Raw genomic sequence first — 24,794 nt, 5'->3', positions numbered from 1 at the left:
TACACCCAGCAAAATGCCTATGGGTCCCCATTGAGTGTCACTGAAACTGCACCACAGCTGTGAGGACAGATGTGTCCTGCTGCCTTTTCCCAAGCACCCAGGGATAACAAGCAAAGTCTGTGTGTGTGTGTGCTGGATGGCCCGGGGCAGTTTCCATGGCCCTTTGTGTGCAGTAGGTGTCATTAAAAACTCAATATTTGACACCCTGCCTTGTTTGGAGCACTTGGTGGCTACAGCTCCCAAGTGCAGTGGGATCAGGAGTGTCCTGGTATGATGGAGTTAACTTTTCTTTCTGCTTCTTTCTGGAGCAGAAAGATTTGGACAGACATGTGGATTTCCTTTCTCTGGTTAGAAATACTGGTCATGAAATGTGTTAAATCAACATGTCCATGCTGGCCTGAGACATCAAATCTAATTGGAAAATATTTTCTATGGACGCTTTATCCCAAACTCTACTTCTACCACTTTAATAGTGGGGATGGGGGAAGTGAAAGAATGGTAAAAGTACAAGGATCTTACAGGGCAGGGTAGGCCAGCTAGTATCTCTTCCTTACGTTTCTCTTTAAGACCTGGCTTTTCCCACCGTCAGGTTACCTACATGACCAGCAATCCCAAACCTGCTCAGTTTCTGTATAGGCTGACTTAAGAAACATGGGAAAAAACAGCGTGGCAGCAGCTACAAGTCTGAGTCAGAAAAATTGGTAACGTCCAGTATTAAGATGTAAATGGAACAGTCACATCTTTTTCTGTATGACAGATATGAACTGTCTTTGAACAGCTGCAAATTCAGATGAGCCTGATCCTTTCCCCTCTTCATGAGGAGGGGAGCAGAGGGGTATGCTGATCTTTTCTTTCTGGTACAAAGGAATGGCTTAAAGCTGCATTAGGGGATGCAGGAGATGCAAGGGAGGTTCAGGCTGGATGTCACTGAAATGTTCTTCTCTGAGAAGGTGATCTGGCAGTGGAAGCTGCCCAGGGAAGTGGCACCAAGCCTGATGGTGTGCAAGGAGCACTTGGACATTCTTTGATACACAGTTAATTTTTAAGCTGTCCTGTGTGAAGTCAGGAGTTGGACTTGATGATCCTCATGGGTCCCTTCCAGCTCAGAATATTCCGTGCAGTTGAGTCTACTCTGAATAACCAAACATTTCACCCAGAAAGAACTAAGGTGTGCAGTGGAGTTTGTTATTGTTGACTCGAAAATTACTTATATCTAAATAAACTCCAGCTGCTGGGACATCAAAGAGCAGGAAATGGGTCCACAGCATTCACTGCAGCTTTGCCATCTTTCTTTCTTTGCACTGACAAGAGTCTTGTTTCTAGCTTGGATTAATTTGTCACCCATTCTTCCTACTGAGGGCATGGTGATTAAGAACCATCTTCTCATTATTAGTAATTACTACTAGATTCATAACTAGTAGAGATAGAGAGAAAAATCCTCATTCTGAGCAACATACACTTTAAGGGGACTAAAAAGATGAAATTTAAGGGACAAAGATTATAATTCTTGTTTTTCATAGGTGAGAAACATGGTAACAAAATCAGTTGATTTCTCCCCTTCCCAAAATCATATGGATAGTGGATGGTTTTTTATTAATAGCTCTGGATGCCTAACCAGACTTCTGAAAGGTTGGCAGAGTCCAGACGTCCCTCAGGCTCTTAGTCCTTTGTCTGGGTTTTAAAGAATTTCCAACCTGATTTTTATAGTTCTCTGTATTTTTTTTTTTGTTTTGTACTTCATTAACCACTGTGAAATGCTCAGGTGTGACAATAACAGTAAGTGAACCAAATTTGTCAACTTTTATTAAACATCACAGCTCTCAAATATAGAAGGAGTCCTAAAAGTCTGCTGGAAGTTGGAACACAGTTAAATGCCGGACACAATATCTGAGTTGCCACCTGGAAAAGCAATCAGGAATGTGGCTTTTTGTGGGCAAATCCAGCTCCCTCTGTTCAAGTACATGAAAGCAGCACTTTGAAATTACTCTGAAACTATACTGATGTCATGAAAATGGAACATAAATTCCTCGGTTAATCGAGGTGGTCAATTGGTGTGAGATTTCATGTAAGCTTAGTTTTAATGCTCTTTGACATTTGTTTTACAGTTTGGATTTTTTTGAGGTTTTTTTTCTTTCTTATCTTAAGGCTCTTACAGAAAATCTTTGAAATGAGATGGTGTGTGAAATTCAGCCCCTTTTGGGTTTAAATTCATCCATGCATTTACATATGGATTTTTTAAAATTTTTTTTTTTTTTGATGGCCTACATATATAGAACTAAATAGTCAATTAAAAAAGGTAATCATCCTGGACGCTGTTTTTATGGTTTAACAGCTGATTTAAAACTGAAATTGGATTTCCTTCCTCTTCCAGCCATTTTCCATGGCGTAACTAAGCAACACCACCCTCATGTTATTGATGGGGCTGAGTGCACGCAGCCCTTGCTCACTGGGATAGGCATAACTGCACCCATTTTCAACTGGTAAACCTTGGGTTTCACAGCAGTGAGTTCTGCTGGGGCTGCTGGTGCTGTAGATGCAGAAGCATTGATCTGGAACTCTTTGGAGGTGTGTTCTCCATTCTCATCTGTGCCTTCTCTGGAAAAGCCTCCCTTTTTTTTTTCTCTTACATGTCTCTTCCTCAACTGCCTGTCTCCAAAACAGCATTTCTGAGTACAATTTACTCCCACAGCAGCCATAGCAGAGTTGGAGGAAGAAAACCAAATAAACCTAATATAGGCTTGCACATTGTATGGGGCAGAATTAAGGCTGATGTGGCTTAAATATTTCTCAGCTGGGCAAAGAGCTGGTGAAGGGTCTGGAGCACAAATCTTATGAGAGGGAGCATGGGGGTGGGGGGCCTCAGCCTTCAGAAAAGAAGGCTCAGGGGAGAACACTCCACACGACTCCCTGACATGAGGGTGCAGCCAGGTGGGGGTCAGGCTCTGCCCCCAGGCAACCAGTGACATGACAAGAACAAATGACCCCAAATTGCACCAGGGGAAGTTTAGATATGATATTAGGAGAAAGTTCTTTACTGGAAGGGTTGTTAGGCACTGGAACAGGCCGCCTGGGGAAGTGATGGGATCACTGTCCCTGGAAGTGTTCAAAAATGTGTGGATGTGGCACTTGGGGACATGGTTTAGTAGTTAACATGGTGGGTTCTGGGTTAATGTTTGGATTTGATGATCTTTTTGATTTTTTCCAACTTTAATGGTTCTGTGATTCCTCGGACCTTAGTGTTGACATGGCAGGAGCTGCCATGGATGTGGGGGTGGCAGCAGCAGCTCTAGGCAAGGCATGTGGGGCTGTCTTGGGAGAGCTGGAAAGGTGGGAAGGGAATTAATTAATGCTTCCAAGCACGTCATGGAGCACCACTGGCTTTCTGAACAGGGCTCGGGTCCCCACAGCAGTGTGTGGAAGGTGTGTCATGTTGGTAGCTGAGGGAGGGGAGGAGAGAGTGTTTGTGTGAATCGATGGTCTGAAGATATGCATTTTCATATTGTGAATTTGGGCTGCAGCTGTTCTGCTCCACCTCAGGTTGCCTCAACAGAGTGCCTGGCAGGCAGATTAAAAAATTAAAGACTGTTGAGGGATGTCAGTCAAAGGTGCTTAAGAAAAGCCACATACTGCTTCCTGAGAGTGAGGATGGATATCCAAGAGTGACCATGAAGCCTTGGCATTGCAAGGGTTTGTGCCTCTCCTGCAAGAAAAAGCATCTAGAGAAATTTAATTGTGTATCTGCTTGCACTGGAGTCAGTGGTGGCATTCCCAGGCTCAGCAGCTGCTTATGTACTGTGGAATGATATCCAGAATTCATCCTCAAGGACCTGCCTTAAAAGAGGGAAGGATGTGGACACTCTACTAAATATCAGTGGGATCCTCAGAAGAGGTCAAGCTAAGACAAAACACATTCCCAGGATAAGGTCTATCTGTCTGAAATTCTGACCTGAGTTTTCGAAGCCCAGTAAATGGATACTAATGCAAAATTCCATGCTGGCTAAATGGATTTCAGTTAATTTTCTGCCATGAAAGCATTTCGATTTTAACAATAGCTGTCACTCCAAATATAATACAGAAATAGTTTAGTAATACAGGCCTTAAAACACTACTCTGATAAATATTTATATTACTTATTTTAAGTTAAAAGCTTGGTTATGAATTGTTTTCATTCCAGCAGTGTAAACATCCTTCTAGAGCACTGTAATGTTGAGATTGAAGTCGCTTTCCCTATTTGCCTTCTCTTATTTTATCAGTGCAAAAATATTCCTTAGTGGAGTCTGATAAAAGTATTTCACTGTACAAATACCCTTCTTTTCTGTACAGTAAAATAATGCTAGATACTTTCCTGCAGTCAGCAAAAAAACACCAGTTCTTTGTCAGATTGTAGTTCAGTTTAAACAGAAATTTGAATACATAACCATAAAACACAGGCCTTCTATGTAAGGAGCATTTTCCTGGTGATAAATGGATTTTGGCTATTGTTTAGTTAATGTTTTATTTGATAAAAGAAAGCTTTATAAAATGAGAAACAAAAGCTATTTAAGGTGTGTGAAGCGAGGTACCAGCACAAATAGCCTCAGCTCTGAATTGATGAGCAGTAATAGATAAATAACTGGATATGGGGTCTGAACTGGAATCCCAGCCATATTCTTGTGGTGAAAGGGAAGGATTTGAATGATGGCAGCAGAATGCAAGCCTCCTCAGTATCATCAGTCTGAAGTGGCTGTAGAAATTCAGGCAGTCATTTAATAAAAACACCTCTTTTACTATGGAGGCTGTAAATTATACAAGCCTGTCAAGTTACAGCTCTGCCTTTGTGCTCAGCATGATTGTAATGTTCTCAGTCCATAATTTAGAAAAGGATTAAAGTTCTCCAATGCTCTGCTGTTTTTACAATGTTTTGGTGATAATAAGATTACCTCAGCCTCCCTCTCTCATGTGAAAATGTCTCTAAAAAGACATACCATATTTGAAGGTGGGGTTTTCTCACACACAGATGCATATATTTGAGAGTGAGAAAATACATAACAGTGGTGTCTGGCATCAAACTCTTATTGTGGAGCTGGAGATGCCTCATTACTCATGGATGCTGAAGGCATGCTGCTGATGTATGGATTTGATCTGTACAAGTGCTACTGCATCTTTAAAGTCATGTCAGCAAGGTTTCTGTTTATTAAAGGAAAGCTTTTAAAAAGAGTTTTTAAGAAGCTTGCAAAAAAGCAGAGATTTTAAAGGACCTATTCCTTGGAAAGCCAAGTTTCTTTAATTACCAGGGATAATTACTGGATAAACCTTAGGAGGACAAAAATACTACCAGTGTTGTCTGTCAGGAAGTAAAAGCAAAACAGATTTTCTACCTGAATTAAATCGTGCTTTCAGAAGCCTGGTGTCAGTGGGTATTCTGAAGATGGCAGAAAATTACATAAGCTCTGCTGGTGGTCTGGAAATTTTCTGTTTTCAGCAGTAGTGAGCTTGTCTCCTCTCATCATCTGCCTCAGTACATCAGGTCTTCAGCTTGCCACTGGGCTTAAAACTTGGCTGCTGTGCCTTTTAGGGTGAGGAGGTATCTTATTTTTGAAACAAAAAATGGAAAAATATTCCCCTGACAAGTTTGTGGTTTGGGTTTCTTTTCAAAGATGGCACCATGAAGCCACCCAGATATTTGGCAGAGGTCCTGTGGAGGACAGATTAGACAGCAAAATGCTGGAGAGTCAGGCAAAGATGCATGGAAGACAAAATTGGTCTTTTGCTGCTTCAGTATTCCTCTGATTATCTCTACCACATACCAGCCATACTTAGGTTTCAATTTCCTTGCATAAATTCATGTTAATAGAATTTGCTTGAATTATTTAAGAAAATGCGAGTATTCTAGAAGTCATCAAAGCCCAAGTCTTCACCTAAAGTCTACAGCCTGTATTATAGAGGGAAAAAAGTGCCACAAAATATGACATTAAATTCCTTGTCTTCTAAGATCCAGGACCTGATCTGAAGTCATTATTCCAGCTATGAATGACCCCAGAATGTCTTTCTGCCAGGAAGGCTTGACTGTCATCCATGGACATCTTGATCATGCTTCCCTTCCCTTTCACCCTGCTGTTGTGAGGAACTGAACAACATGAGCAAGCTGGCTCAGAGAAGGGTTATGTTGGCTATCAGGAGAAGGTTCTTCCCCCAGAGAGTGCTGGGGCACTGAACAGGCTCCCCAGGGAATGGTCAGGCCCCAAGGCTGCCAGAGCTCCAGGAGAGTTTTGACAGCACTCTCAGGCACAGGGTGGGATTGTGGGGGTGTCTGTGCAGGACCAGGAGTTGATACAATCCTTCCAGCATATTCTGTGATTCTATAACTCTATGAATGTGGCCACCTTTATTCCCCAGAACTGCCTTCAGGCTGGATCATGGAGATAATGTGGTATCACTGGGCTATTGTCATAAGAATATTGTCATAAGAAGACATAACTTCACCCCCCAAATCCCCAGTCTTCTCCTCTGGAGTGGAGCAGTCAGTTCTCAGAGCTGTGCAAACGCCCACTTCAGCTGTGCAGTCCTGCCTATTCACTTCACTTTCTGTGCAGATGCTGAGGAAATGCTTAGGTCTTCAGTGGACCACAATGGAATTGGGCAAGCTGGAAACTGCACCCACCACCTGGAAAAGTTCTTGAATGAGCACTACAGCTACCTCACATGCTCAAAACACCAGTGTCTGCCTCTGGAGCTGGAAATCTCTGGCAGCTGTGGAGAGGCCTGGAAAGGAAACAAGGACCATAGGATAGGTCAGGTTAGAAGGGGCCACAGGGGGTCACCAGGTCCCACCTCCCTGCTCCAGCAGGGACATCCCAGAGCACAGGGCACAGGATTGTGTCTGGGTGGTTCTGGAATATCCCCAGTGAGGAGACTCCACACCCTCTCTGGACAATCTGTTCAGGGCTCAGTCACTGCCCAGGACAGAAGTTCTGTCTCATGTCCAGGTGGAACTTCCTGGGATCAGTCCCTGCCCGTTCCTCTGGTGCCATTGCTGGGCCCCCCAGAGCAGAGCCTGGGCCCTGCTCTGAGCCCTCCCTGCTCACAGGGACACCCAGGCCTGAGGGCCCCTCTCAGCTGGGGCTCCTCTCGAGGCTGGACAGCCCCAGCTCCCTCAGCCTTTCCCTGTCAGAGATGCTCCAGGCCCTAAATCATCTCTGCAGCCTCTGCTGGCCCCGCTCCAGGAGCTCCCTGTCCCTCCTGTGCTGAGGAGCCCAGGGCTGGACACAGCTCTCCAGATGTGCCTGGCAGGGCTGGGCAGAGGGACAGCATCACTCCTTGACCTGCTGGAACTGCTCTTCCCATTGCAGCCCAGGCCATCATTGCCCTTCTTGTCCCCCTGGGCACTGCTGGCTCGTGGACAGCCTGCTGTCCACCAGGACCCCCAGGTCCTTCTCAGCAGAGCTGCTGGCCAGCAATCCTGTGCCATGTGCTCTGGAATGGCCCTGCTTGGGCAGAGCTGTGGGACCAGATGACTCCCTGTGGTCCCTTCCAGCCTCAACCAGCCTGTGTTTCTGTCTTTTCTGTTTCTGTGTCAAGGGAGACTTAGGGTACTGGGTTTGTTCTACCTGAACAAGACTCAGGTAGGTTGGTGCAGATTTCTGGCTGAAGGGGAAATTTAGAAATGGCAAAACTGGATTCTTGTCAGAGGTGCATGGTGAAGGGACCAGAGGCAAGTAGCACATGTTGCAACTAGAAAAATTCTGATTTTTGATTGGGAAAAATTCTTCCCTGTGTGAGTGGTGCAGTACAGAAAATGTCCAAGTTTGACTGGATAAGGTCTTTTGGGATCTCATCTAGCTTTGGAATTAGCCCTGCTAATGTGAACAAGGGGTTGGACTACAGACTTCCAAAGGTGCTTCACCACCAGAATTGTTCAGCCAAAACAGTGTTAAAGTCTTAAATTTCATGCAGGCTGATACAGCTTCTCCAGAGCCACTTTCCAAACTGTGTTGCTGCTCCAGGGGTTGGTTGGTCAGTGTGAGCATCTCATGATATCATGAGGAAAAGAAAACTTGTCTAGTCTCCCTGACTATTCTGACTAAAAGGTTGTTTTTCCTAAACAGTTAACTAGGATATTAAAATCTGGTGTATTTCCTTGTCACCCCCTGCCCCCCGCTTCCCTCACCCCAAATCTCTTGAACATTTTCTTCAGTCAGCTTCAAGTTTCCTAAAAGGACATTCTACCCTGAGTTAATATCATGCCTGTGAAAGTTCAGGCTGATTATTTTTCCTCTAGAGAGGGAGTCAAAACTGAGCTTATAATGGAGGTCTTGTTTCAAACAACGATGAAAGAATTTAGCATTTCTGACATCAGTGGGGTGGCACAGGCGTGGAGTCGCATGTGAGCGGTGGGGGGAGCTGGGCTCTTCTCTGCTCCACTCGTTTTGTGAAGGACTCTTTCACTGGTGGAAGTTTATCCAAACCCACCTAAACACATGTACATATTTATTTACTAAGCAAACCAGGCTGCAAATAGGACCAAAACCCACATTTAAATGTCCTTACAAGAAGCCCCTCCATGCCAAAATATTTCTCCAGCCCTGCTTAAGAAAAAGCCTGGGATAGTTTATTTTCCTCAGGCTTTACAACTCATTGTTTTCCACAAAAGCACCCCTCTGTTTTTCCAAGAGTAAGGATAATTCTGTGGCTAGAGAATATGACTAGAACTTGGGGTTTTCTTCCCAGCTGTTGCACAGACTTCTTGTGTGTCCTTGAGTAACTCTGATTAATCTTGCTGCACATCTGTAAAATGGATGCACTCCTCTTTCTCCTCATTCACAGAAGTGGATGCAAGCCTTTTAGACCTTTACAAGTCAACTGAATAGAAATGGAAAGAAACAGGCATGAAATTTTGTACAAGTGCTTATCAAGGAAATAGTGGATTTTTAATTTTTTTTAATGTATTTGAGAGCACTTATTAATTCTGTACAAGGTTGGGTGCAACATTTGTATCTAGAAAACTTGTGAGTTTTTCCTTTCAGGGAATGTTTCTTTGAGTGAGCCTTATTTTTTTAGAAAATCAAAATAAGAACACTAAAGGTTACTTTTTTAAATGAAGAAGAGAAATTCTCACTTTGTCAGTATTAAGTGTTATTTTTAAAGAGGGAAGTAGATCTTCCCAGACAGCTATAAGCCACAGGCTTTATGGGGAGAGCAATACCATTGTGGCTGAGTGCAGGCACACTGAGGGCTGGGAAGTGACTGGAGACAGGAAACATCCAGTTCCATCCCTGCATGCTGGTTCAGTGGGCAGACAGGCAGGATTTTCCCATGAGGTGGTGGAGTCTCCACCCCTGGAGGTGTTCAGAAAATGGCTGGATGTGGCACTCAGTGTTCTGGGCTGGGTGTCAAGGTGGTGAAAGGGGCAAAAGGTTGGAGCTGCTGATTTTGGAGGTTTTTTCCAACCCTAACGGTCCTGTGATTTGTTTTATCCTCAGGTACAGTGTGCAGCCCTGTAACTCACCATCCACATCTGAACCCTGCTGTGAGGAGAGACAATTGCCACCTTCCTGTGGTTGTCTGTCACACTCACTATCCCTTTCCCTTGAGTACTTCACAAATATTGATGGAATTACCTCCAGGAAAAGGCATCAATCACAATAGGCATTTTCTGCCTCAGAGTTGAAATTACAAAGATGTCTCCAGATATGTGGTGTCCTTTTAGGGTTAAACCTGGCTTGAATTGGAAAGAGCAATATAGGATCAATATATTCAACCCTCTGCACTTTAAAAGAGTATAGCAACAAGAATTCACTATGGGCCAGAGTTTTTCAACTGCCTGGTCAACTTTTGTGCCTTGCTTCCAGCCGTTCATAATGTGATACCTCAGAGGGACTTGGTTTTCTGTGTCCTACATATTTACAGCTGAAACTGAATTCTTCTGACAGTGGGGCTCCTTTCAATTAATTCAAGATTAAGGTTTGAAAATAGTATGCAGAATTGCTAGCTGAATTGAAATATCAATAAAGATTAAAAAAAAATCTGCAATCATCCTAATTTTCGTTTTCCCTTCAAATTCTTTAATAATAGTTTTATCAGGTGTCACATGTCTGAAAACATTAGTTAAATTACAGTAAGAGCTCAGTAGAATAATGATATTTTAAAAAACGTTTTTAAAATTAATTTTTTAAAATTACAAACCACTTACAAAACTGCAAGTCTTAAATTTTGCATATTTACACCAGTAATTTTGCATTAATTTTGTCAAACTGTGATCCACAACCTGCACTTTAAAACACGAGAAATATTGCCAGTGCCAAAAGTTCAGGCTGCAAGTATTTACGGGAGTGGCTGAAAAATGAGATTTAGGAAGTAGTTAAGTTCTGTTCACATTTTTCAGTTTTCATTCATCTCCTGTTACACTTCTAAGCTTTCTCATCAACAGCAAGCACAGATGATTCACTGAAAGAATACGAGTGAGTTGCTTAGGTCACCACATTTCTCCAGGAGTTGGAAATTTAAACAGAAGAGTATCATGGAGTCATAATAAATCCCGTGCACTGGCAAAGTTAATTCACTGCAATGTGTACCTGTCTCTGTTTTTAACAATTTATCTCAGTACTGTACAGAGATGATCCTGTTCCTGCTGACAGTGATTACAGCATTGTGCAGGAGCAAGGTGGGAACATGGCGAAAGGAATGAAGCTGTGTCAGGGGAGGGTTAGGGTGGATATCAGGAAAAGGTTCTTCCCCCAGAGGGTGCTGGGGCACTGAACAGGCTCCCCAGGGAATGGTCAGGCCCCAAGGCTGCCAGGGCTCCAGGAGAGTGGAGAGAGGAGTAGTGTGGCCAGCAGGAGCAGGGATATCGTTCTTCCCCTGTACTTGGCACTGGTGAGGCCGCTCCATGAGTGCTGTGTCCAGTTCTGGCCTCTCAGTTCACGAAGGATGTTGAGACGCTTGAGCGCATCCAGAGGAGTCAACGAGGCTGCTGAGGGGCTGGGAACACAAACCCTGTGAGGAATGGCTGAGGGAGCTGGGGTTGTTCAGCCTGGAGAAAAGGAGACTCAGAGGTGACCTTAACACCTATCACACTCAAGTGGGGGTCGGTCTCTTTCTCCAGGCAGCAGCTGACAGAACGAGAGGACACAGTCTGAAGTTGCGCCAAGGGAAATTTAGGTTGGATGTTAGGAAAAAGTTCTTCATGGAAAGGGTGATAAAATACTGGAATGTTCTGCCTGGGGAGATGGTGGAGTCACCATCCCTGGATGTGTTTAAAGAAAGACTGGATATGGTATTCAGTGCCATGGTTTAGTTGAGGTGTTAGGGCTGGGTTGGACTCAATGATCTTGAAGGTCTCTTCCAACCCAGTGATTCTGTGATTCTGTGATTCAATGAGAGTTTGGACAAAACTCTCAGGCACAGGCTGGGATTGTTGGGGTGCCTGTGCAAGGCCCGGAGTACTTGATGATCCTTATAGGTCTTTTCCAACCCAGGATATTCTGTGATTCTGTGATTTCAAGCATGGTTTTCTGACAAAAATCCCAATTGAAATGTGTGTGTCATGGGTTGGATTCTGATTCCAGACTCGGGAGGTCATTTGTGTGCTTTGCGTTCCACAGGCTTCTTGTGTGAGCCTGGGCTGTCAGCCCTCTCAGGTGGTACCTTCCTGTTTTGCCTATGGTGACAGCCACCTCTGGTCTCATAGCAGGTTTTCAGGATCACATCAGCTCCTTTCTGAACCATCCCAAGCTTTTTAATGTCCTCAGAACGAGTCCTAACCATAGCACCACATCCTCCTGTCAAACACTGACATTGCTGATGTGTTGAGCCCAGATGTGCAAAGCTCACCACACCAGCAGATCCTCCAACCCAGGTGGAGCCCCAGGGAGTCCATCTGGGTGCTGTAACACTCACAGGGCCTTTTTCCAGCACCAGAGGCTCACAGCCTTTTAGACTTCTCCTTATTTTGACAGCCAGCAACGACCAGGCCTGGAATCTGTTTGTTTCTTTATCAAGCAGGCTAATAAATGGTGCTGCACTGCTAAATCTGTCTTATTCAGCATTTTATGATTATATCAGTCTGTCTTAACCCAGTCAAGTATATTTACATGAAATAATGGAATAAGTTTTGCAAATTCCCACCCCTTTTTTTTTTTATTATTTTTTAAGTGACTGTCTAGCCAAGTTCATTTCCTCTCCTGTCTGAGCTCCTCTCTGAAATATATTATCCCACTTATTAGAAGCCAATAGCACTGTGCTTTGCTTTTCTTCCACCCTCTCAGAAGAAGGAGCATGCAAAGGATGCTTGGATTAAGTGAGTGGGGCACCCCAGAGCTGGGATTCCTTATGAATGAGCTCACATCCTCTCTCCGTATGATAAGAGGAATGCCGTTTGCATCCCGGAGCTTGCTGCATAAACACACACACACACACACACACACAGACACACTCACACACACATGGATGGGGGAGCATTTAGCCTAAGCAGAAACTGGGATATCCAAAAGATCTCAGGGATGGGGGATCATCTGCCAGCCCTCTGCTCAGACAGACCGTGGCCACTTCTTGGTGGCCATGGTCCCTGATTCCCGGTGAAATCCATCCCTCCCAGGAGGGGGAGGGCAGGAGGGGAGAGGAGATGACAGATCCCTGTTTGCATTCTTCAGAGGGAGCAGCTGCAATTGTCTTACTACAGTATGTCAACATGAAATTATGACAAATCAGGCTAGGATGGACAGGCAGATGAGAACAATGAGGAAGCAGAACACAGGGAAGCTGGGAAGAATGAATAACACCTAAAACTCAAGAGGCCTTTACCATCCTGGTGGGAAATGCCTACCAAAATGTAATGGCACTAACAGGACTGAGGACTGTGGATTTGCCTGATCATATGCTGAGTTTCCAGGTCTGTTTAAATCTGCCTCTAAAAGACTTCTTTTTTTTTTACATTCATAGGAGGAACCTTTCAAAAATTAACCTGAGAGCAGCTGGAAAAGGCTAGTCTTACACCTTTTCCTGTGAATGGGACACAGTCAGGATCCCCACCGTGCCGGTTTAGCACCCAACACTCTTACACTCTGTGATGCCAGGCTTTGACCTTTGTAAAGGTAAAGAAACCTCTCTGGCCTCCACAGTTACACAGTTTCCTTTTATTTCTTTACTTTTTCATTTAAAGTAGTGCTGTTTGGTAGCAAAGGGAGAACTACCAAGAGCAAAGCTTCAGCTTTCCATCTCCTTTCTATCTAAGGGAAGTCCTTAAAATGGGATGCAATGAATGTTTCCTTTATTAAAAACTTCTCAACCCACACAGTTTCACAACACTTGATAGAATGCACATTTTTGCAGTTTTTTAGGTTTCTTGGGTTTTTGTTTTGTTTTGGTTTTTTAGTTTTGTTTTCTTTTTGTTTTTTTTTTTATTTAACAATGTCCAGCAATTAAAAATAAGTCACTGAAGGGGCCATATTCAACATTAATGTAATTAGGAGCAGTTCCCTCTGGTCCTGATAAGAGATGCGTTTACTCTCACCAGAGATGAATGTGCCAGCTTGTGGAGACCTCAGATTTAGGATTGTCACCAGTGTCTGCTAAGGGTGGCTTATAAATTTCCTCAGGTTTGTGGATCTATCAATTTAGTGCTGTGCTGCAAAAGAAAGAAGGGAAAAGGCAGCGAACACAGGTTTTTCCCCTAAAAGCTGGCTTTCTTCCCTCCATCCAGGTTGTGCTGCCTCTCTGCCTGCTGCAGCTGGCTGGCACCTCTGAGAAGGCTGCCACGTCACACCTTGCTGGAGTCGGGGAGAATGTGGTGGGTTTGCTCTGGAGGGTGGAGGGTGCATGAAAATATTTTCTGTGGTTTCAGTTTGCATGTCTGCATGGAAAAGTCTAGGGAAATGTAAGAGGTATGAATCCAGGAGGATCCACAGAAGTATGTGAGGACAGATTTCAAGGAAACTAATGAAAAACCCCCAAAACCTTTTCAGGGGAACGTATATTCCCAATAAGTTTTCAAAATCTGTAATAATTTTTTTCTCTTAAATTCCACAGGAGTTTTCCACAGGTTTGGTTCAAACCTCCCCTTTCCTAAGCTCTAAGCCTTACATTTAAATGTACTGAGAGAGATTTGCTCTGTGCTCACTCATTGCATCTCTCATCAGTGTCACTTTTCTAAGTGCTCTAAAACCCTTTTATGTTTGCACTGCTCTTCTGAGACAGTGGGAAATCCCCAGGCCTGGAGTCTGAGTGAAAGAGCTGCCTTTCCCCTTGTAATCTTAAGAACTTCAAGTAATGTGACAAACATATCCTGCAAGATCATATCCTTCCTGGGTGTGCCTGGGTTTGCTCCCATCAGGCACAGTGCCCTGATCTAACTGTTCTTCAGATCCATGGCATCCATCTTCTTCTGGAGGATAGGATAGGGATAGGGAGGATAGGGAAAGGATAGGGAGCTGCTGCAGCCAGGCCACAGTAGGGACACCAAGGGCATCAGAGGGATGGAGCAGCTCTGCTGGAAGGAAAGGGTGAGGGAACAATTGGGATTGTTCAGCCTAGAGAAGAGAAGGCTTTGGGGTGACCTCATTGTGGCCTTGCAGTGCCTGAAGGGAACCCACAGGAAAGATGGAGAGAGACTCTTTATAAGGGCCTGGAGTGACAGGACAAGGGGCAATGGCTTCACACTGACAGAGAGCAGGTTTAGATTGGATATTTATATTTATATTTATATTTAGATTGTTCCTGTGAGGCCCTGGCCCAGGTTTTCCAGAGAAGCTGTGGCTGCACCATCCCTGGAAGTGTCCAATGCCAGGTTGGGCCCTGAGGAACCTGGGATAGTGGAAGGTGTCCCTGCCCATGCCAGGGGGGTGGAATGAGATGATTTTTTAAAGTACCTTCCAACCCAGGCCTTTCTATGATTCTTTTTTGCCTCGCCTGAATGAGACAGAAGCAGAAATGTGTGTCTGGAAGCTCAGCTGAAACACTGGAAGAGTTGCAAGCTCTGAAAGGCAGGAGCTATGAAATGATTGTATTCAGCCTATCTAGGAAGCACTTTACAAAGGAGAATCCTGGTCAACATCACATTTAAAAGATCAAGTCTCCCTAATGTGACCTCATGTCCTACCTGCTTGGCTATCACAAGGTACCAAAATCCAAAGTTTTTTTTCACATCTCACCTCCCTAAACTGTTCCTGTATTTTACTGTGATAATTTAATGTAAAAATACACAAGACTAAAGACACACCTCTTACCCTGCTGTGTACCCTAAGTCTTGAACTTTTTCCACCCATGTGCACTTGTTCCAGAATTGGGAATCACCTTTGGTATGTGGGGCTCCACACCAGCAGGCAGAGCCATGGTACTTTTGTCATGAATTTGTTCTGCACATGAGTGGTGAATCTGGTGCTCCAGGGAGGTGCAGGAAAGGAACAAGTCCACTGTGTATGAGAGGCAGTCACAGGGCAGAGGCTTTCTGTGGCCACCTGAACCCCCCTTGGTGCTGAATGAGGCACATGGGTGCTCATAAAGAATAGAGACCAAGTAAAAGTGAAATCTCAAACCCAACCTCCAAAATATACCCTTGGCACAGTCCATGATGCTGAGTGTGAGATCAATCACTGTGGAATCACCCCCTCCCAAATGTTGGCAACTGAAGCACAGAAGCACTGAATGACTTGATTAGACACAGGCAACCTCGAGGACCCAGGAGATGTCCCTTTTATAGAAGTCTCTGTCTGGTTCTTTACCATAAAACCAAGGCCCTTCTCAGAAGAGTTTTCCCAGGGCCTTGCACCATCTGTTGCTGACTTTTACTGTAACTAAGTTGGTTTAAAAATAATGACATTTTTCTTCTGTAACTGTGATATCAGCAGAGGGGAAGTCCTGCACATATGTAGGTGAAGAAATGAGAATATGCAACCAGAGAATAGGTGTTTATTCTCCCACACTTTCTGTTTTGCTTAACAGTACTAACCCCCCTTTACTTGTAAGCACTTGAGTGCATCAGTGCCTTTTACTTTCAATTTGAATCACAAGTAATTTTAATCTGCTTAGGATCTCACAAGGCACCTACCCACTGCATTCCACACCTTTGTGAGCAAATTCCTAGTTCCTAATGATCCCAGAATCATAGAATATATTGAGCTGGAAGGTACTTACCAGGATCATCAAGTCCAGTTCCTGGCCCTGCACAGCACTAACCCCAAGAATCACCATGTGCCTGAAAGCTCTGTCCAAACACTCCTGGAGCTTTGGCAGCCTTGGGGCTGTGACCATTCCCTGGGGAGCCTGTTCAGTGCCCCAGCACCCTCTGAGGGAAGAACCTTCTCGTGATACCCACCCTAACCCTCCCCTGACACAGCTCCCGCCATTCCCCCTCAGGTCCTGTCCCTGGTCACACAGAGCAGAGAACAGGGCCTGTCTCTGCCTCCTGAGAAAGTTGTAACTTCATGCCAGCTTCAATGAGACACAGCTCCAGTCTTCTCTCTTTATTCTAACTCACTTTTTGTTCCAGTCTTTATCTTGTCTGGTTCACCCCTGCTACCTCTTACTCTCCTGACCACTGCTTTCTGTTTCACCCTGTGCTGTAGTGGCAGCCAGAGCTCTGAGCTTTCCTTGAAAACAGCCCTCAGTTTTCCATGGCATGGCTCAGGTTGGTCAGCAGAGGCAGCCCCGGGGAAAGCTGGGGTTTGTTCCTGTTTTCCTGCTAAGACTTGTTGTTGAACCTTCTGTTCTCTTTGTGTCCCAGGTTCCAGGTAAGGCCTTTGAGGATTTGAATTTGGACTCTGAAATGTCATGTCAGAAGTCAGCACAGAGGTACTTTTTTTGCAGACATGCTTGAGAAATCTGCCTTTCTACCTCTTTGTTCCTATAATCTATGTACTATAACTATCTATAACTAAACTATTTTTTGCTAATGTCTAGAGAAAAACCAAACCAACAGTTTAACATCAAAATATTCTTTTCTACTATGGCAAAGGTCTTGCACAGGTAACACATCCACCTAGTAATGTGGAAAAGTGGTAATTCACTGAAAGCAAGGTCTTATCTGCAAAGAGCACTTAAAACAAATCACTCTTCTGACTGCAGAGCAAGTGTGTATCTTACTTCCGGCTGCCCCCAGATGCTCAGAGCACTTTTAGGCAATATTTCCACAGAATGAGATCTCTTCTCGTCACCTGTGGCAGCCTGCCATTCCCATCATGATGGGATAGTGCCAGCATGCATCTAGGAGGGCTGAAAGAAGTTGATTGTACAATTACAGATTTGAGAAATTCAGTATCTACTATTTTGAATGTTTTTAATGTTTAGTTCTTTTCAAGCTCTGAAGTTTGATCTGGAATAATGACATAATTTGTGCTCAGATTCTAGTTCTTATCGTCTCTGTGACCACCTGGTTATTTGCTCTCTCTTGCTTGCAGCTGCATCTCTCCACTTTCTGTGGAGGAAACAGCTGCTACTTCTCTTTTCTTGGGCCAGGATGCTGGTCCTTTGTGTCTCATTTGGTACATACTGAAATCTCTTTGACACTCTAAGGAGGGTCCATCACCTTTGACAAGAGCAGAACTGAGCCTTCCTTCCTTCCTTCCTTCCTTCCTTCCTTCCTTCCTTCCTTCCTTCCTTCCTTCCTTCCTTCCTTCCTTCCTTCCTTCCTTCCTTCCTTCCTTCCTTCCTTCCTTCCTTCCTTCCTTCCTTCCTTCCTGCCTTCCTGCCTTCCTGCCTTCCTGCCTTCCTGCCTTCCTGCCTTCCTGCCTTCCTGCCTTCCTGCCTTCCTGCCTGCCTTCCTGCCTTCCTGCCTTCCTGCCTTCCTGCCTTCCTGCCTGCCTGCCTGCCTTCCTGCCTGCCTTCCTGCCTGCCTGCCTGCCTTCCTGCCTTCCTTCCTGCCTGCCTTCCTTCCTGCCTGCCTTCCTGCCTGCCTTCCTGCCTTCCTGCCTTCCTGCCTGCCTTCCTGCCTGCCTGCCTTCCTGCCTTCCTGCCTTCCTGCCTTCCTGCCTGCCTTCCTGCCTGCCTGCCTTCCTGCCTTCCTTCCTGCCTGCCTTCCTGCCTTCCTGCCTGCCTTCCTGCCTTCCTTCCTGCCTGCCTTCCTGCCTTTCCTTCCTTCCCACCCAGCAAGCTGTGGCATTCCTACTACAAAAAGCAGTAAACATAAAAAAAAGGGGGATGTGAAAGGAATGTGCTTCAGTAAAAGAAAAGCAAAAAAGCTTCTTGTTTTCCCAAGAAGTGGCAAAAATACTGTGTTTCATCAAAATCCTCGTATTTCTGCCACAGAGGCATAATCCCTATGTGCACTGCAGTGCACACATCAAGAGTTTTGGGCGAAAGTATTTATTTTTTTCCTTTTTTTTTTTTTTCTCATTCAACAGTGTTATATGATAGATGGAGTCAGGTCCTTTGGGTTTTTCATGGCCTTCTTTCTAATCATAAGTCCTTTGAGAAATGTGGAGGAGGGGCCAGTCCCTTCTCAGAAGTTATGGGAAATGGAGACCGATTAAATCATAGGCTTTGCCCTGTCAGTAAAAATGTAAAAATGTCAAACATGAAAAAAACGTATTTCCATATTGGGTGATGTGTGGGGTTTTTTCTCAGCTATAATTGCTCTAGCCGTATAAAAAAGCAACACAAGGTTTAGATTAGTCAAGCACATTTTTGCACTGTGTATATAATAACAAAAACCCCAGACCTGCCAACCCACCCCCAGGCCTTGAATTTTTGGTAGACTTTCTAGTAAAGTTCCCTCTGCAGTCTTTAGGAGAGTCTTCAAGGGTGAACTGATGAAGACATGCCTCTGGTACCATTTGCATTTTTACATCTTGAGCTCCACTGCCCTCTCCTCTGTCTGAAATTTGTTCCATTAATGCTCCACTCAGTGGGAGCAAGGACAGCCCCAGTTCCCCCTGCCCTGGAGCAGCCCAGCTTCTCTCTGTCATGGCAGCCTTTCAAGTTGGTGGAATGCCACAGCAGCAACCTGAGCCCTCCCTGCCATACAGCCCAAGGTGTTGTGCTTCTGATTGCAGAATGGAACCAATCCCAGTTGCCTTCATGCATTGCTTCTTTACTTCACTGGTCTCAAAGATCAGATTAAGACCCTGAACAGGCTATGGCAGTGTCTATTCTCTGTCTTTGTACTTCAGAAAAATCAAAATCAGCTCCTTACTAGTTGTTGAGGCAAGCTGGTAGCCCAGTGAGAGAAGTGGATGATGCACCATCCTCGAGCAGTCATTTTAGGCAGGTAATAAGAATTCAGCTCTGGCAGGATGGCTTTCATTTTAGTGGCCATAGAAGAGGGCTAAACCCCCAATTTGGATTGGTTGTTTAGCTTTTAAAGAGGCAAGGATAGGAGAGATAAATCTTATTAACTGTGAGTTGGAAGGTGTCTGCCCTTGCCATGGGTAAAGAGCTACTTCATAAGCACAAAGATGGCAGATTCTGGAGTGGAAGGGGAGGGGGGTTGGGGGTGGGCTGGGCTGAAGAGGCTTCGACCAGCTAGAAGAGCATTTTCCATATGTCAGAGCAGAGGCTGCCAGCTTTGCTCCTGCTGAATGCTACCTTTCCTCATGATTAGTCCCATTGATTTTCTCAGCTCTGCTCACAGGGAGCTAGACCAGACCTCGTGCTTCAGCCCCAGGAATGGAGCCACCCACTGCTGAGCTACCGCTGAGACAGACCTGTCTCCTTGCTGCTCTGGGAAGGGAGCAAAGCGTGACGGTCTGGAGCTGGCACAGCACACGCCTCTCGCTGCCAGATGCCTTGGGAAAGGAAATGAAGGATCCATCAAGTTCTCCCTTCTTCCCACTTGGGCTAAGGAAAGGGCATAGTCCGCACAAGGCTATTATTCCCCTGTGTGTGAGAAGCAAGACACGGGACACGTTATGATCCCTTACTCCTTGCATTGGCATGCTGGCCATGATCTGGCCCAAAGTGAGGTGCTACTCTGCATGAAAAAGGGGCAGTGCCTGGCTCTCAGTGGCCAGAAGGTTTTACATGGCCCAGAGCATGAGGTCAGTGCAAGCCCCTTGAAGAAAGGTGTAGCGACAATGCATCCAGTGCATTTACTGGTAAACACAAAAGCCATTTACAAGAATAAGGAAAAAGGAAAAAAAAAAAAAAAAAAAGGAAAAGAAAAAGGCATGCATTTATTCTCAGGGCAGAAAGAGTGTATGTGCCATCGAGCACCCACTGAAAGGCTAAGGGTTGGTCTGCCACAATGCACCATTTGCTGGAGGTTTCAGCCCTTCTATGATATTACGGCTGGTGCCTCAGAGACCTTGCTTTGCCTACCAATGTAATTGGCATGGCCTGGATGCTTTTGATGGGGTTTTAGCTGCTCCTCAGCAAATCTGGTGAATGATTCTGTGGGACCTGTGGGTGTGCAAAGCCCCCATATTCCTCACTGACCTGCCCCTCTGGCTTGCTTGTCATGCGATTTACACTAACTAGCACTGTCCTTGTAACGCTAAGGTAAGAAGTGAAACCCCTTTCTTTTCCCCCTAATTGTTCCACTGATTTTACAGTTACCAAGCTGTAAAGCACCTCATCACTCTTGTTAATTCTTTCTTCCTTTTGAGCTGCCAGTTAGTAATCAATTATTACCCTTGTCATTCATGCTGCAGCACAGCAGCTGGTCACAAGAAGCCTCTGTTTCATTGGGCTGGAGCCAATCAAGTCTCTCCAGCTGTCCCTTGCTGCTCTGAATCATAATGTACAGTACTTGTTGCTTTACAACTTCCTTTACCAGACTGCTTAAAAAAAAAAGAAAAAAAAAAAGTTTTTGCTCCCAGTTCTACCCTCATGGCACATCTGGCTGCTGGAGGTTAAACTAAACTCCCCAGCACTGTATTTTTATGAAGGGTGGGGGAAATACCCTGCTAATGCTAGCACAACAGGTATTTTTGTCATATTCTCCGTTTTATGCAATGACTGCATTGATATAAAGACTGCTGATAGATCAAAGGTTTCACTGGTAAAACGATATGAAAGGCAGAGACATTAACATCCATCAAGGTCCTGTTAGGATTTGCAGAACAGGGGTTCTGGGCCTCCCAAGTGAAACCTAGCAGGAAGGTCTGCGAGCCTGCATAGCAAATGAAAAGAAAACAAGAGAGGGCACACAGAATATTGGAGGAGGTAGTGACCCACAAAATAGTAGCAATTCGAGCTGCAAGGCACCCTGATTGAATTGCAGTGGAGGCAAACACTCCCAGGCTTGCCGGTCTTTTTCTGAGGCGATGTGCTATGAGCTATCAGCTGGGCTTTCAGAGTGGCAAACAACAGTACCATCAGCTTGCCTGGCTGTCTTTGTTCCCAGCTCCCACTGCTTGCTGTGGAGATAAGAAACCTTGTGAAAATAGCCAAAATGAGAAGTACTGGGGAGAAGCAGCTAGTTTTGGGTAATTGAGATTATCATCCTGTAATTTACCTTCCTCTTCAGGCAATTTAATCAAAAGGAAGAAACCAATTTCACAAGTCTGCTACTGATGTGGGTATTTTGATTGGCTTCAGCCAATAGTCACAGGAATAAAAGTTTGGGATACATCTTTCCCAGTTACTTCTTTTCCTCTCTCATCTGTCCCAAGGAACCACTTTCATGGGTGCACTAAGCAACAAATTAAGGCATGATCTAACCCCCACTAATTACCACCTCTTGCAAGATTTTGTGCCCCTGATGCTTAGAAACACAATTAGTGTTAACTATGTGATGTCCACCAGCGGCATTATGTAAAAGTGTGTAGGTTTTATTGCTGCTGCGGCTGAAACCAATAAACTCCACTCTGCCAAACTGAGCACAAAAAGGGTTTTACAAGGGCACTATGAAAATCATAGCAGTCAGTGAATGTTTGCCATGGGCTTGATAAGAGTTTTCATCAAAACTGTGGGCTGTAGAGAGGTAAAAAGCAATCCAATGCAGTCACCTGTATTCCATGTGACAAGTCCTACTGCTTTGGCTTCCCAGCTTTTTGTGCCAAAGTGCCTGGGTGGTGCTGGTGCTGCAGTGCTCTTCATCCCTGCACAGGAGTCTTGGAAAGGCCAGCATCATGGGATGCAGTGCTGTGCAGGTGTATCACACTGAGATAAGAGAACACAGGTGTCAGGCGAGGTGCAGATCATAAGGAACTGTAGAACATAATCACTGAATCATTTAATTTGGAAAATATCCTCAAGATCATTGAATCCAACTGTCTGGTCACCACTGTGTCAAGCAGAAATGAGCACTCAGTGCTACAGCCTGTCATGTAGCACCTCCAGGGACAGTGACTCCACCAATTCCCTGGGCAGCCCCTTCCAAAGTTTCACAACCGCTTCCATGAAGAAATTCATTCTGATGTCCAGCCTGAACCTCCTCTGGTGCAGCTTGAGGCCATTTCCCCTTGTCCTGGTAATAGATTCCTGGGAGCAGAGCCTGACCCCCGCCTGTCTGCACCCTCCTGTCAGGAAGTTGTGGAGAGTGGGAAGATCTCCCCTAAACCTCCTTTTTTCTGCCCTAAACACCCCCAGCCCCTTAAGCTACTCCACATATCACTAATTCTCTAGGAAAAGAGTAATTTCAGCTTCCCCTTCAGTTCTAGCAACGCTGCTCAGAGAAGCAAATGTCTCTGATGTGAAGGTTGTGTTGGCTAAGCACTGTGATAGGTAGGCTGTTTTGGGACCCCTAAAGGCTCCCCAGGCTGCTTTGATGATGTCCATATGGCCCAGCCCAAGGCTGTGTAGAAGACCCTTTTAAAAGGCAGAGTGTTTTGCCATTGTGCACTTTCAGGGTGGGATTAGTTCTTGGTGAGGGGCCAGCACCCGGGTGTGCTCTGCTGGTGTCGTCCTGGTTTACCATCAGTGCCCTGCTTGGACACAAAGTCTGCTGGGGTGTGGTGCTGTTCAACACACTCGCAGCTGTGACTGGCTCCAAAGGAAAAGACAAGCTCAGGAGTCCTCTTCCAAGAGCAAAAGTTTTCAAAGAAAGGGCATTTCTCAGAGAAAAAGGCCTTTTCCAAGGGTATATTTGGGAATCTGATGCCAGGAAATCCCGTAGGCACAGTGCTGACACAGATATGCCCTTACTGTTGACTTCAAGGTTTTTCCAAGTTTTCAGGCCTCCCAGCACATTCTCTAAGATTCACCTAATAGAATTAGTCCTTAAAACCAGTGAGGAGAAGCATGTGATGAGAAAAGAGAGAGAGCTGTGGGTTTCTGGTGTTCCACATTGTCCTGGAAGAACTGCTGGTCTGACTCCATAACCTCCATCACTGAGGACATGGCAAGTTTGCACTGAATATTCGATTGATCTCCAGATATGTAAAAATGGAAGTATTTTGACACAGACTAATCTTAAAAGTATAATTTGGAGTTGTTCAAACTTAGAGGAATAAAAAAAAAAAAAAAAGCATTTACTTTTTATATGCTTTTCTGAATGACAAAAAGAAAACTCTTTTTAAAGGAAAAAAAATAGCATTTGTTCCAGTATAGAAGGTGTTTGATCATATTAAAATATTCCAAGACTCCTCTTTTTTTGAGATCCATCACTTTGCATTGCACTTAATATTCTCCTATTGCTGTGTGCTTGTGTCCATACACATTATTTAATGGTCACATGAAATAAGCAGTCATGGTGCACTCCATCTTGCTACATGGCATAAACTTTCACAGTGAAATGTGAAAAATGTTTTGTAAAAATAATACAATATGCATCTAAATATATCATAGGTACGTTTGGAATTATATGAACTAATATTGGCATGTCTACTGGAATAAGAATACTGGGTGTTTCTTAGATTGCAGAGAGGAAGAGAAGAAAAGAATAAGGCACCTTTTACACTTCACCTCCTGCACAGATCCGGTGGAGAAGACTGTAAATTTTCTTTATCTTCTCTGTCCCAAAAGATGAGCTTCAGATCTAGTTCATAATTTTGCTATTACGGGGTCCACAGCAGACTAGGACCACTGGATTAGGTGTTGTTTCCTCTTTGGAATATCTCTACCCCAAGCTGCCTGGTACTAGCAGAGTCACAGCTGGAAGAAAAACCTTCCGGGAGCCAAGGAAGGAGAAGTTTATATGATTTGCAGAAAAAGTCTTACACAGTTTCAAATTTCTCTGGAAATTCAAGTCAGGGTTCAGCTCACCTACCATGAAGTGTCCAGATGAGACTGGTCACTGGGGCTATGGATACCTAAAGGAAATAGTGGGAATTACAGTGGTCTTGCCTGTGTTTATGCATCTTTATGAGCTTGCTGTGTAGGCTTCCCTTGGAGCCAACAAATCACAGAGTGGTTTGGGTTGAAAGGGGTTTTAAAGATCATCATCCCATTCCAATCCCCTGCCATGGGCAGGGTCACCAGTCAACAGACACAAACATGGACTCCTAGTTTGGGTGTTCTGATCTCTCTTATATGTCCCTACTCTGAAACGAAAAACTGTCTCTATTCTTCATCTCATCTGAAATGATGAATTTCTGGTTGTAGTTTAACACTGCGATGAATCTTGCATTAGGATATGTGACATCAGGTCGCAAATATCCCTCCACAAGACACCAAGGTCAGGATTATGTCATCTCACCTCCTTGGTTCAAGCTGTTGAGAGGTCAGTCCTGTACCAGCAGGGCTTATGTTGTGTCAGGTGTTGTGCATTGCTGCTGTTCAGCTTTGTGTTAGCTCACACACCTGTGATGACTCCCCAGTGATACTCGAAGCAAGAAGCTTCTTAAAGCAGTGATCCCATCAGGAATGGCAACACTAAACCTGATCTTGGATTTTTGTTATTTTTTTTAAGCAACTCTATGGTTCTAATGCTACAGTTCAACTTCTGTTGTTTGCGTGGCACGCGCTTTGCATGTACCAGGTGCATCTGCCTCGAAAAAGAGATTTTG

At 44.7% G+C, this 24,794-nt stretch overlaps 1 long non-coding RNA gene across 2 annotated transcripts in view; it reads left to right on the top strand.

The window, feature by feature from the left end:
• Positions 1–24,794, top strand: part of LOC111929947 (uncharacterized) — a 61,082-nt gene that overhangs the window by 13,764 nt on the left and 22,524 nt on the right. Inside the window, exons 3-6 of one of the 2 annotated variants that reach the window (XR_015285676.1) lie at positions 12,916–13,067; positions 13,676–13,762; positions 14,696–15,088; positions 16,694–16,761. This is a non-coding gene — a long non-coding RNA (uncharacterized LOC111929947). The remainder of the gene's footprint in view (positions 1–12,915; positions 13,068–13,675; positions 13,763–14,695; positions 15,089–16,693; positions 16,762–24,794) is intronic. The other variant, XR_015285677.1, reaches the window with a different exon arrangement.

Source organism: Cyanistes caeruleus, chromosome 4, assembly GCF_971803275.1.
Source record: "Cyanistes caeruleus chromosome 4, bCyaCae1.hap1.1, whole genome shotgun sequence".
Lineage (NCBI taxonomy): Eukaryota > Metazoa > Chordata > Aves > Passeriformes > Paridae > Cyanistes > Cyanistes caeruleus.
This window is presented reverse-complemented; position numbering and strand designations above follow the sequence as displayed.